Raw genomic sequence first — 12,347 nt, 5'->3', positions numbered from 1 at the left:
CAAACAAACAAAACCCCACGGTATAAATACCATACACCAGAGGAAGGAAGACTATTACAGCACTAGAATGCACAAAATGAGAACAGAGCTTGATCAAAGAAAGTAGAAAGGGTAGATTAACAGGGATGCTCTCAGTCTCTGAGAAATGGCCCAAGTCTCAGCTGTAATTGGAGATAAAAGGGGTAATAGAACCCCTGATAGAAATAACAGACAAGCTGCAAGGATTCCAAAATAGAATGTATCATCTTCTAATTTGCCCTATGCAGTCTGGGAGAGTGCAAACCTCCTGGAGAAAAAATCCAGGTCCAATACAGCATTTGAGTGATCAAATAGCAACTGTGGAAGGAAATTGACAGATGGTTCTGAGGGCAGCTTTGAGCCCCTCCAACCACGACGTGGCATGAGAAAAGCGGCTGGGTATTCAGAGCCCCCCAGGAGGAGCCTCATAGTTGGGATGATGAGGACACAGGTGCATGGAATTTTTAACTGGGGGCCATCGAGGGACTGCAATCATAAGCAGCACGTGCAACTTCACGGCTGCCACTACATTTTAGCTTCTGTTTCCTCACAGCTCTACTTCAGGATCTCTGTCTCTCCTTTCAGAATTCAGCTCTTACTGTTAACAGCCTAATCTTCTCTACAGTTCCCAAGACTAATTGCAGAGTTGAGAGGATCTTATTAGCTAATTCCTGAGTAGAGATTTAGAGATTTCACAGCCACTGGCTAGCCTAAGGATTGGTTACTCTCAAGTCAGTTCTTCACCCTGGCCTGACTTGTGAAGCTGGATGCAGGACCCTTGGTTGAGACTATGGCTGCCCAGGGTGTTCCTTTAATCCCTCAGGAATTTCTGTGTGCAAAGTGGTTTCCTTAGAAAAAAAATCGTGGGCATGGCAAGCATAATGGTTAACCTTGATTTGTCTGATGATAGATAGATAGATCAATCAAAACTATTCTGTAATCAATAACCTATGGTACAACTATTCTGTAACACTATTCTGTAACCAATAATCTGTGATAAAAAGAAATTCTGTAACCAATAATCTGTGATAAAAAGGTACAAAAATAATAATATAGGAGGGTCAGAAGTTACATTGTTAGTATATTTCTTTATCCTTTTCATGTTGTTCCTTATAAAAGTCATGTCAGTATTAACAACAGTAAAAGCTAACATTTGCTAAATGTCTAATATGTGTCCAGCATCCTGTTAGATACTTTATATAGAATAATTAAATTCCCACGACAATCCTGAGAGGTGGGTACTGATATCCCATACCACTAATGACACTGAGTCTGAGAAGTTTAGTAATTCATACGCATACATTTTCTGCTTATAGAAGGCAACATTTACACATTTTTCTCTCACAAAATACCTCTGCTTGTACTTGGAAAGAAATTCATTTGTGAGAGCAAAAATAAAAGAGTAATTTAGAGATAAGAAGAGAGAAGGAAACTAAAATAAGCAGAAGAAAGAAGCTTATTGCAGATGTAGTACTTTTATAAAAACAATTAAACCTTAATTGGTTTTTGCAAAAAAAAAAAAAAAAAACTTAAAGAACCCTAGGAAGCTTTAAATTAAACCTAGGACCCAATGAGATGTGAATTTTATAATCTTGGTCTATAAGAGGAAGTTCTTTGGGAAACGGAAAAGTTGGATTTTTGTTTGGTTCTGTAACTTAACTGCAGACCCTTGACCAAACTCCATAACCTTCCTAGTCACCACCACCACCAATAAGCCCTCATCAAATGTTTTTACGAACGTGGAATACTAGATAGGAAGGGAGTTGATATTTTGGATGAGCGAGTCTGAGTTCTTAGCCTGAAGTCCAGAGAATAAGCATTATGCCTATTTTGTGACAAGGATGCAAAAGCGAGAAAGAGACAATCCTAGTGAGCCCTCAAGAAACTCGCTACTTAGCATAATGAACACATAAGTACCATGCATGGCCTGCTATAGTGAAAGTCTTTGGTAAGTATCTATGAGAGCAGAACATTATTTCTCTCCCCCCACCACCCTGGCCCATTGGTACAGGCACAGGGATTGTATCTCACCTGCCAACTCCCACCAGTTGTTAGCAGCCTGGAGTCCTATGGGGAGAGATCAGTGCCTTGGTCCAGGCCAAGCAGGAGCGAATGCTGCAAGTTACCAAGGACGCAGGCGAGAAAGGGCAGGGGGATGTGTGTCGAGGAAGAACCCTTCAAACTCCAAGATGGCTTTGGAGTTACACTGAGCTGGGTTGGCAGTCTTGCTGTGTCATTTAACCATGTGACCTTGGACAGCCTGAGTCTCAGCTTCTTTGAATAGATGACAAAGTATCTAATTTTTGCTGTGATAGCTATGTCATTCCATAAAGCACCTAGCCCAGTTTCTGACTAATAGTAGTTGGTCAACATATGTTAGCTTCTTTGACTCGCAATCCAACTTTTTAACTAGACGACAAGGTAGCCAGGAAGTTCTTGGTGCAGTGGTCATTGTAAATGAGGATCCAATAATCACGCATCTGTGGGGACTCTAGACTCTTCTCTTCTCTGAAAACATCCCTCGATATTTACACTAAATATTTGCCTTTTCATTGGCAACTTCACCCATTATATTTATGTATTTTATTTTATTTTATTTTATTTTTACTTTTTAAAGATATTTATTTGAGAGAGAGAGAGTATGGGCACACATGCAAGGAGGGGCAGAGGGAGAGAGAGAGAGAGAGAGAAAATTTCAAGCACACTCTTCCCTGAGCTCCGAGCCCAACTCTGGGCTCCATCTCAGATCATGGCCTGAGCCAAAACCAAGAGTTGGACGCTCAACTGACTGAGCCACCCAGGCGCCCCACATTTACTTATTTTCTTATCATCTTCCTCTGTTTCTCCTTCCCACAGTTGTCCTCTGCTTTGTGTATTTGCGATACCAGTCAATGGCACTAAAGTTTCTCTAGGGACTCAATGCACAAAACCTGGGAACCAAGGGTGCCTTTGAAGGCCACCATTTTGATCACAGGAATCCGAAGTCCGAAGTTAGGAAGGAAAGACTGTCACAAAGTTACCTTCCCAGAGATCGGCTCCGGTCTCTGAAGAACCTGAGTCTCCCCGCAGTTAAGTCCATCACAAGCTCCCAGATCACCATGGAAGTCTCGAGTAGCTATGATGAAGGCCTTCAAATACCCACGACACAGTTTAGATCCATTGTATGACTGAATAAATGGAACCAGCCAAATGTTTTTTTTTTTTCCCTTTCCTTTATATGTGGGTTCCCTTAGACCTCCTGGCCTCTCCATGCCCTTTGCCGCATGCATGAACAGAAACTGCCTCCCAGAGCAGCTCTGCAAAGGATTTTTCTGGCGAAGGCAACCTGAGGTCAAGAAACCACACAGCTGTCAGCTCATAGTTACAGTCTGAGGGGAAGAGAAGCCTGAGGCTTGGGTATTAGGCTCCCACACCGTCAGCCTCCTCCCCAACATTTCAGCTGAACAATAACCACGATTGAAAGAAGAAAGAACAAAGCGACTTCCCAAATATTTCTTTCTTTTCTTTTCTTTTCTTTTTTTTTTTGCCCAGTATGCAACGCTTCCTGTTTCTCTCGTGATGAAAATGTGTTCATCTGTCAAACGGAAAGCTGCCCCACTGCTTAGGTGCAGAGAACTTCAGTCACAGCAGCTGCTGCGAGCAGACCAAGAGCCAAGCTCCTCATTTGTTTTGGCTAACGCTGAAGAATCAGTTTAGGCATCCCCTAGAACAAAATGGTGCACGGGAACGGAGCCAAGCTATGGAAGAGAAGCAGCAAAGTTGCAACAGATTATTTGTCTGCTGAAACAGAAGGAGAAAGATATCAAAACCTGGACTCATTTGAGTCCAGCCTCCCCAACATATTCTCTATTTGCAACACAGACGATTTCCTCTAATATCATTCAACAGGTGCTAAACTGTAGCTTTTCTGGAGATTAATCATTGCAGCCCTGGTAAGAGAGAATCAGGAAGAATCTGGGAGCCACCCAGAATCCTTTGGCTCTTTCTGCCAGGGACTCAGCACGGGACCCAAGGGCGTATTTTGTAGGTGCTTGTTAATGGTAATCATCGTGAGGAAACTATCCTTGCTCTCTGCGTTCCCAAAGCACCATATTGATGGGAAAATATGTTTGCCTTTGTGACTCTTACTGAGGTTGTAAGCTTCTTAAGACAAATCTATCTTTCGCTTAACTCTTATTTTCAGACACTAGCACATAGTAGGCACTCAGTAAATACAAGTTGAAAGGTTTATTTGTTGAAGTAAATTTCATGAATACATAACATGCCCCTCTTTCAATTTCATTAGGGAGGGTTTGAGTAAGTATGGTCATTCTGGGTAATTTACCAACACTGTTTATCTTAGAAGTTTCATGTGCATTTCTGTTTTCACCCATTGGAGACAAAGACCAAGGCCACACAGATGTAAATTATTTAATTGGGTCATTAAGCCAAACCCATTTGGGAATTTAGTTGGCCAGCTAGCTGAGAAAAAAGTAGAGCTTAGGAACATGACATGACTTCACTTTTTTCCCAGATTTATCAGAAAATGGTTCACTCTGAACTCCCATTTGAATATTGTAGATCTGATTAGAGAAGGGGAAAAATGAAGCCAAACTCTAAGCAGGACAAAAATGAAATTAAATGGCAATTTCAAAATACTTAAATGCCTCCAAAACTTTGATGTGCTATCTCTTGTCTGGACAGATTTTACAGGATTGCTCTCAAACTGGTCAGCCTGTTCTATGTAGGCTTGTGTCCCAGGAAAGGTCTAAATTAGGCAACACTCCAGGAGAAGATAGACCAGTGCTAGCAGTATTGTAGTAGTGGGTGTCGTAGGGGTCTGCTGCCTGCATTTCCAAGTCTCAGATTCTGCAGCTGTGGAATGAATGGATCATCCCTACAGCCTGGAGTATGTCCAGTGTGTGCTGAGGCACTGGCTGGGAAACTGAAGGAGGGAGAACCTTTAGCTCTGACCTAAGCCTGTAGTTAGATCCTCCACCTTGCACGCTTCTCTTCCGAAACCACAGTGCTGGCTGGGATGAAGACATAGCAGGAGTAGCCTCCTTTGAGTCAAAGATAAGAGCACCAGAGTTCTTGCTCGACTGCTGGACCCAGCCAGGTCTGTCTGGTCCCTCCATGGAGGTGGAGGAGAGAAGTTAATATTCTTTGCCTTGCCCGACACATCTCATGCTTGTTTCCCCAGGCTCTGCCCTCCTTCCACATTATTTCAATAGGGAAATAGTCCATTTATTTTGTTTGGCACATTGTATTCCACACACAAACTGATCTGATAACATTTGGGTGAAATTATTAAATTTAGCAAAATATTGGAGTAGGGTTGTTTAGTTCTGGGACGCTATATGGTTTGATCAAAAATGATTTTCATTTCATGTTGCTTATTTCTGTTTTCCTACAATACTATGGCATCTAGCTGCAAATGAAAATAGTTAGACATCCAGGTAATTTAAGTCCGTCTTATCAAGTATTAGATTTGGGGACATGAGGATAATAAAATAAATGTTTATTATTTCCAGATGGGTATTTGGCATTGTGGAGTAACAGCCTATGTAGGGTAACATTTTAAGAATTAACATTATTGGAGCAGAAATAGAAGAATGATATGATTCTTCAGCATAAATGTGACATATATGTCAAATAAGCATTGGATTGAAATAAACCAATTTAATTTTCAAAAGCCCATTGCACTTAGCAGAAAATCCTGCATAATGCATGCAAGCCTGGGACATTGACCTGTAAGCCACTCTTTGAATTACTACTGAAAATTTCAATCCAACCCAACCAAATGCATTATATATGCGTGTGTATATGTGTGTGAAAATCTGAAGGCTCTGAGACAAAAGGTCTTAAACCGTGTAGCAGGTGTCAACTTTGCACCAAGACAATGGTGGGAACCCTAAATCAGAATATTACATACTTAAACCAATTTGTTCCAGTGAAATACACTCAAGTATCAAATGTTTATTCAAAGAGAGACCCCATATGCCTTTTCTGTGGAAGACGGTCTCTGTTTATTTTCCCTCCTTTAAGTATGCGCCTGTATCCCAAATTATATTCTTAAGACTGAAGCTTAGCTATCTATGGTTTGGGGACAGGATTGGGAAGAACTTGACCCAGTTCCATCAGGGATTAGTTCTTGAACTCCTGAAAAGTGTATTTAACGTGGCCTACGAATGGGTGAGAATTCTTGCCTGATATTTGAGATTGAAAACCCGTGATGGGAATCTGTTTGGACTCTGGAACCACAACTTGAGACCCCTCTTAATCACCAGGCAAGAACTGCCTACGAATTTGATTCTGCCACGATTGGCCACTTGGAATAAAATTTAAGATGTTGGAGAACATGTATTTGCCTTGAATACCATGTGATGACGGGAGTCATGCCGTGTAGAGCAGACGGAGCTCTGCAACGGTACCCAACTGTAAATGCATTGGATACCATTGGCCCTTCTCCCCATGTACAACTCCACGACTCTTGGGGTGTAATGTATCATAATGACCAGTATGCTTCAATATCAGAGAACTTTGGTTGAGACTTGACTCTTCTTATACTCAAATCTTAAGCAAGGGATGTTCAGGATGTCAACAGCTCTGAAGTTTTCTACACTAGAACAGCAGTTCTCAAACTTTTCTGTCTCAGGACCCCTTTATGCTCTTCGAATTATGGAGAAGCCCAAAGAATTTCTGTGCTTGTGGATTATATCTCTTGATATTTACCTTATTAGAAATGGAAACTAAGCTTTAGAAAATATTTATTCATTTAAAAGTACCAGCAATAAACCCATGATAGGTTAACATAAAAACATACTTTTAGGAAAAATAACTATTTTTCAAAAACGAAAAGAAGGAGAGCATTGTTTTTACATTTTTCCAAATCTCTTTATTGTTTAATAGAAGCAGCTAGAGTCTCGAATGTACATCTGTAGGTCTCCTGCGATATCGCAGTACTTTCAAAAGAGTGGGAGTGAAAAAGTCACAACATTTTTTTTTTAAAGATTTTATTTATTTATTCGACAGAGATAGAGACAGCCAGCGAGAGAGGGAACACAAGCAGGGGGAGTGGGAGAGGAAGAAGCAGGCTCATAGCGGAGGAGCCTGACGTGGGGCTCGATCCCATAACGCCGGGATCATGCCCTGAGCCGAAGGCAGACGCTTAACCGCTGTGCCACCCAGGCGCCCCTAAAAGTCACAACATTTTAATATGACTACGAAAATAGTTTGGGCCTCATGGACTGCCTGAAAAGGGGATCACCTGGGAGTCCCCAAACCGCATGTTGAGAACTACCATCCTTAGAAGTAAAATGGAGGCTAAGGACAACTATAGTGATTACAGCCAAACTTACTCGAATCCCTACTCGGTGCTTGTCTCTAATTTCAGTGTTTTTCCTATATTGTTCTATTTAACCCTTGTAGCAACCCCAGGAGGGAGATATTCTATCATCTTTCTTCATTTTCTAGATGAGAAAACCACGGCCCAAAGAAGCTAAGTGACTTTCCCAAGATCCGGGAGCTCGTATATGGTAGAGTCAGGCGCAGAGCTGTGACAAGAGCAACAGTGATGGCGGTGGCGGGTGTGGCCGTGGTGGTTACAGGAGTATTTTGCATCTGTGAAGCATTGAGTATGTAAAATGCCAGGTTGCCGGACGCGAATCCTCTTTTTGCCCTCACGACAGATCTATGATCTGTGCAGTATTACAATCATCATTGTACACATGAGGAAACGGAGTCTTGACTAAGGTCATATTTAGTGCATAGGAAAATTATATAAGTTCTCTAACTCTGCAGTGTTGCTATGATGGTAATTAACTTGGTAATCAGGCTGAAATTAGGAGAGGTGATCTGATGACCCATTTAACTGGCATCAGGGCAGAATAAGATACAGTTTTTTCTGCAGAAGTGTATTTTCCCAAATAGTTCGTCTCCACTATATTGTGGGCCCAAACTGTACTGACGGAAGGGATCATTATGAACACTAACTTGGATTCTGGGCTTTCCTTTGGACATGCATTGTAGGCTACGGGGGTGGGCAGGCCTCCATTTCCCTACTAAATCATCCCAGGATGCTTTCTATGATGCACGTGGGTTTTCGTTTTGAAGTTTGTAGATTTTTCCTTTCCTAGTTCTTTCTGTCTTCTCCTTACCAAACCAACAGCATTTTCTTCTCAGAAGAATCCCTGTACTTGGTTCTAGCCCTCCCTCGGTGCCCTTGTAACTTACTGGTCATGTTCTTTCTTTTAGGAAATCAGGCAACCCGGTAAAAGAGGAGCATTGTGGGTAAAAGAAGAGCAAAACCTGTCTGAGTTTGTGGACTCTGCACGGGATTTGATTGTTCTAAATGCTTCCTCCGTTCACTTTCATCTGATTGGCCCTGCCCGGATAAATGCACTTGCTGAGGAAACCCTGCTCCTACGAGTGATATGTTACTGAGGGATCACAGCTTTTGCTAGTTCGAAAGTTTAATGCCATTGATTATGAGACCATTTGCCTATGGGCTTTCTTTTTATGTATTTTTACATTTGAGAGCTCTGCTCTTAACTACACTTTTAAAAATCCTTTAGAGGAAACCAAATATGCCTTGTTCCAGTTCCAATAAGGTTGCTTTGAATGTTTTGAACTTGTAGTCATGGTTGAGATGACCTAATTTAAAACACATTTGGAAGTTCAACTGAGCCTAACCTAGGTAGCTTCGATGTTTTCTTGTATGAGTTTGCTTTTTTGTGGTTGTTGTTTTGTCTAAATTCATGCCCCAGTGTTGTTTATGTTCTTCTGTAGCTGAGATCGATCTTCAGGAAAAAAAAAATAAGAAAGCCACCAAAGAGGGAAAAGAAAAGAAAACAAAGAGAAAGAAGGAAGAAAGAAGAGAAAGAGGCGATATGTGAGCAGGGAAACAAACACAAAACATTATTTACCAGACATAAATCGATTGAATAAAACAATTCTAGGTGTTAAGGACAGGTCTAAGGGGTGGACATGAAAATCCTTTCAATCACACACATAATAAAGATCACATTCTAGAGTCTGACTCCTGCCTACCCACCTACGCTCCTCACCCACTCCTCCTGGCCTGGTAATACACGCTCTATGATAGTCCGATGGCATATTGTGGCCTCCCTCCAACTCTATGCCCATACGGCTCCTCTGCTTTGAACGTCCTTAGGACCCCCACCTGTTGTTTGTCAGGCAAACTCTTAATCATCCTTCAAAACTCAGCAGAAGTGTCACCACTTCTGAGAAGTTTTTGTCTTCTCTTTAGTTTGGTTTCACCCCTTTCTTCTTTGTACCCGTACTTTACCCTCGAGAGTATTCTTCTCACAAAAAGACATTGGTGTGTTTGCATGTTTGCTTCTCCGCTAATTTGCAAGCTCTTGGATGAAAATGTCTGCAGCCTTAGAGCTACATGATACTGGACACACAATGGATAAACAGCATATAGAGAGTAAGTTTAAATTTGAATTATAAGAGAGTGCCTGTTTTCTAGGAGCTGGCAAACCTGTGGCGATACCGATTTATGCTTTGGAAACTGTAGCAAGATGAGCTCTCGCCAACGTTCTCTTGAGAGGCATGTCTGCAAATATCAAAATTCTAGCTGACTCACATAGAAATCTTCACATATATGATCAAAGATTTTCGATAAGGGTACCAAGACCATTCAGTGTGGGGGAGGGAACTGTCTTTTCAACAAATGGTGTTGGGAAAACTGGATATCCACATGCGAAAGAATGCTGTTGGGCCCTTACCATGCACCATACACAGACATTAACTCAAAATGGAACAAAGACCTAAATATCAGAGCTAAAACGGTAAAGTTCCCTCAGAGGGAAACATGGGAGAAAAGCTTCAATAACAGTGTATTTGGCAATGATTTCTTAAATATGATACCAAAAGCGTGGGCAACAACAAAATAGGTAAGTCGAACTACATCAAAATTAAAATGTTTGTACGTCAAGGGACACTATCAACAGAGTGAAGAGGGAATGCATGGACTAGGAAAAAATATTTGCAAATCATATATCTGATAAGGGGTTAATATCTAGGATACATAAAGAACTACAACTCAACAAAAGCAACAAAAATCAATCTGATTAAAAAGGGGCAAAGGACTTACACAGACGTTTCTCCAAAGAAGAGAGACAACTGGCCAATGAAAGACTCATTGGAGAAATGTGAATCAAAACCACCGTAAGATACCATTTCACACCCATTAAGATGGCTACTGTTACAAAGCATGGGGGGTGGGGATGGGATTTGGCAAAAATGTGGGGAAATTGGAACCATTATGCACTGAAGGTGGAAACGTAAAATGGTGCAGCCATGATGAAACGCAGTATGGCTGTTCCTCCAAAAATTAGAGAATTACCACCTGACCCAACAATTCCACTTTTGTATATGTGTGTGAGTGTATGTGTGTGTGTGTGTGTGTGTGTGTGTATCCATCCCAAAGAAGTGGAAGCAGGGACACGGGCAGTTATGTGCACACCCATGTTCATAGCAGCAGCATTCACAATAGGCAAAAGGTGGAAACAGCTCAAGTTTCCACCAACAGATGAACAGATAAACAACATGATATACAATCAAATATTATTCAGCTTTAAAAAGAAGGAAATTCTGGCACAGGCTACAGCATGGATGAATGTCACAGACATTATTTTAACTCAGGCACAAAAGGACGAATATCACAGGGTAAGACTTACGTGAAATACCTAGAGAAATCAAATTCATCGAGGCAGAAAGCGGTGGTTGTCCGGCTCTGGGGGGAGGAGATAATAGGGAGCATTGTTGGATGGATGCAGAGTATCAGCTGGGAGATAAAAAGGTTTTGGAGAAGGACGTACAACGAGAATGCACTTAACATCACAGATCTGTGCAGTTTAAATAGTTAAAATAGTAAACTTTATATCATACTTATTTTACCACAATTTTAGGAAAAAACAAAAAACAAAACCCAAGCAGACATAGCTCTGCGGTTACCACCCTATTGTTTACTTGTCTTATAGGCGGGACGCACGAACGCCCTGAAGAACCTGGTAAAGACCTTACTTCAGTTTGTGTTAAGGCAGGCAGGCAGCAACGTGCTGCCATCACACCGAAGGTCCGCGGGAAAGCTCAGCAACGAACCCAGGCGAAGTGGCTCCTGACTCCCGGTATTGTGCAGAAAGCCAAGGGGCTCTGCCGTTTCCCCGTGAGGAACAGGTAGACCCTAGGAAGGGATCTGAGCGGACTGCTTCGCCGATTCCAGACCGGCGCCCCGAGAAGACACCTGCGATGGGATTTGGCCATTGCTTCCCCTCCCGGGATCACTGAGCTCCTGCACTTCCTAGGCTCATTAAAAGTTATAGTTCTATAGTCGAAAAAAGAGAGAAACTCATCTGGCTGTAATTCAGGGCTGAGAAGAGAGCCTCCCCTTCACCCTACCCGGCAAGCCTCCTTCCGCCTTCTTTCTCCACCCAAGAAATGCAACCAACGACTCCATCAGAGATTCCTTTCCTCCCCTCCACCACCCCCTAATGAAGAGCAGGTGCGCCTGCAGCCCACCGAGAATGCGAGGAGGGGGCTTTGCGAGGGGTGAAGGGCGACGACATTCCTGAGAAATTCAAGTCCTCACATCCACGGGTCTTCTAGTCGCCAGAGGTTCTTGGTTTGGGTAAGATGCCAAGTAGTCAATATTTTACATTTGGTGGGCCGTAGGGTCTCTCTCACAGCTATTTTATTTGGCTCTTACAGTACAAAGTGCCATAGACGATATCTGAATGGACATGGCTGTGATCCAACGAAACTTTATTTGTGGAAATTAAATTTGAGTTTTGTATAATTTGAATGTGTTTCAAAGTATTATTCAAAAAAGTTTTTTTCAACCATTTAACAATGTAAAAGCCATCCTTGGCCCACAGGTTATACCAAACAGGTACTGGACCGTATTTGGCCCATGGTATATTGTTTGTTCGCCCCTAGTTTAAATACTTTTAATCTACCTATTTAAAAAAATTTATACAACAGGAATTTCATGTCTCTGTGGATTCCCCATACATATGCCTATTAAATTTGATTCTCTTCTGTTAATATATATAATATATTATATATATTAACAGCTCACTTGTTCTTGCAAATATTTATGCATAATTTGTTCAACAAAATTTCGCATAGCGTGGTGGCCCTGGGAACAGAGCAGATGGGTTTAAATGCCAGCCATTGCCACGCAGAGGCTGTGTGACCTTGAGGAATGCACATAAGCTCTCTGAGCCTGTGTCTCCTCATCCGTAAACTGAAACTAAAACAGAACCTAGCTACCAAGGTTGTTGCATGGCTTAAATGAATCAATGCATGTTGGGTGCTTA

This window comes from Ursus maritimus, unplaced genomic scaffold (genome assembly GCF_017311325.1).
Source record: "Ursus maritimus isolate PB19 unplaced genomic scaffold, ASM1731132v1 scaffold_16, whole genome shotgun sequence".
In the NCBI taxonomy this organism is placed as follows: domain Eukaryota; kingdom Metazoa; phylum Chordata; class Mammalia; order Carnivora; family Ursidae; genus Ursus; species Ursus maritimus.
The sequence above is the reverse complement of the archived record's forward strand: the minus strand, read 5'-3'. Positions refer to the sequence as shown.